Source organism: Priapulus caudatus, unplaced genomic scaffold (genome assembly GCF_000485595.1).
Source record: "Priapulus caudatus unplaced genomic scaffold, Priapulus_caudatus-5.0.1 Scaffold816, whole genome shotgun sequence".
Taxonomy (NCBI): Eukaryota; Metazoa; Priapulida; class Priapulimorpha; order Priapulimorphida; family Priapulidae; genus Priapulus; species Priapulus caudatus.
In genome coordinates, this window is record NW_014577877.1 from 61,257 (window position 1) to 63,295 (window position 2,039).

Consider the following 2,039-nt stretch of genomic DNA (forward strand, 5'->3'; position numbering starts at 1 on the left):
CCGAGTTTCACGCTTACGCGATTATCAGACAAACTTTAATGAAGAATAAACCTTGTATACATTCCATAACCTATATAAACATGAATGGCGCTATTGTTTTAGTTATCTATTGTTATGTAGTTCTATAGCTCTAGTAACTATAGCCCGCGTACGGTTGCTTGCGGAAACCGTACGCGGGCCATAGTTACCAAAGCCAGTAGATCTATAGTTCTATAGTTAAATGATCTATTGTTCTGCTGGTATATTGTTGTTCGGCTTTTAACATTTTTTTGTTTGTTTCTAATCTTATTGCCGCCATTTATACGAAAATTCACTCCTACTCTCCGTAAATTTCGTCACATTAAGACCCTGTACAAGCCCCCTGTCCCGTCCGCAAATTAACAACAACTAGGCAATAAGCGCGCGAGAGCGCGTGAAAGTATCGCGCGAGAAAACGCGTTAGTTTACGTCACACGCTGCAGTACTCCGCCGACGACGCTGCCGCGGATAGGATGCTGCCGTTCCGTGACCTCCTTCCACGTGGGTGACTCTCCCTGTCAGCTCTTTCCCTGTCGTGGCTGTACGTGCGGCGGTGGTCGTCACTCACTGCGCGTCGCTGTCCGGTGATGATCTGGCCGTCGTCCATCGTCAGACGCAAGAGCAAGCCGTTGTCGACGCCGTTGTCCGTGGCAGCGGTGACCACCGCAGCGGCGGCGGCAGTTGTGACGTTTCTCGCTGGGGTCGAGACTGCATGAGGATCTAGCAACAGTGTCCGTGCACGCAGGTCGAGGCGACGGGCTCACCTGTGGTAGCGTGGGTCGGATTTTAAATCGCCGGGGATTCTCCAGCTTCTCCTGTGCTTTTCGTGTTTATTAAGTAATATTTGTTCTCGTGTCGGCACTTCGAAATTAGTTCAGATCTTTTTTTGAGGAGCCTGACTTTGTCGGCTTTAGTAATGTAAAGTTTTTCTGCTAAACAGAGATTGCATATTTTGGAGATGTTGTTGTATGGGCTTGCTGAAGTGATGATTGACTAATTGATGGTATAATTTTTCTTGTCGTCTTTGAGTTTCCAGATGTGCTTTGAGAGTTCAATGCTGTTAGCGTATTTTCTGTTTCGAAATGATAGCTTGTGTTTAGTGTGTCGTTGTTTAAATGTTTCCTCTGTAAGTCCGATGTAGTTCTTTCATATGGTGTCTTTATTTGTAGTTACGCGTGCGTTGTAGACTAGGCTGGTTGATAGGCAGTTACTGTCGAGTGGACATTGTTCTTTTTTTCGGCAGTTGCATTCGTTCTGGGAGGGGGTGGGGTTGTCGCTGGTTATTTTCTTGTTGTGCTTGTTAATTATGGTTGCTATATTTTCCGTGCAGCTGTAACTGACTTTTACGTTGTTCTTGTTGAAGATAGAGTGGAATTTGTGCTATTTGTGGAAATGCATCTGGATGAGGTTGAGGAAGGTTTTGCCGATATTAGTTTGGACGTTTTGGCCGTATGGAGGGTTAAACCAGATTATGTTCTTTTTCCTGTTCTTTCTTGCGGGTGCAGATGTGTTGCGGCTGGCGTATGTAAAGTTTTCGGTAAATCGCTTAGTTTTCGTAGGGAGGCTTAGCTTTGTTAAATGCTTCCTTGCTGCACGAGATGTCTGATATCCTACGGTTGATGGATGCGGGTAGTTGTTTAATTATGGTAGGTGGGTGGTTGGATTTCGTGTTGATGTAGAGTGGCTCGTCGTTTGGTTTTCTGTAGGGGCGGTATGATCGGTACCACCCACGGTAAGTTCCGCAGGCAACCGTACGCGGGCTATAGTTACTAGAGCTATAGAACTACATAACAATAGATAACTAAAACAATAGCGCCATTCATGTTTATATAGGTTATGGAATGTATACAAGGTTTATTCTTTATTAAAGTTTGTCTGAAACTCGGAGTAACAGCTAAAAGTGAAGTCTTGTCTTTAATTTATCTACAGACTACAATTTATTACGCTCTGCAACTTAATGCATCGAGCACTCTACCGGCAGTATATACTCAAGCATCCAGACTTATATATATATATATATA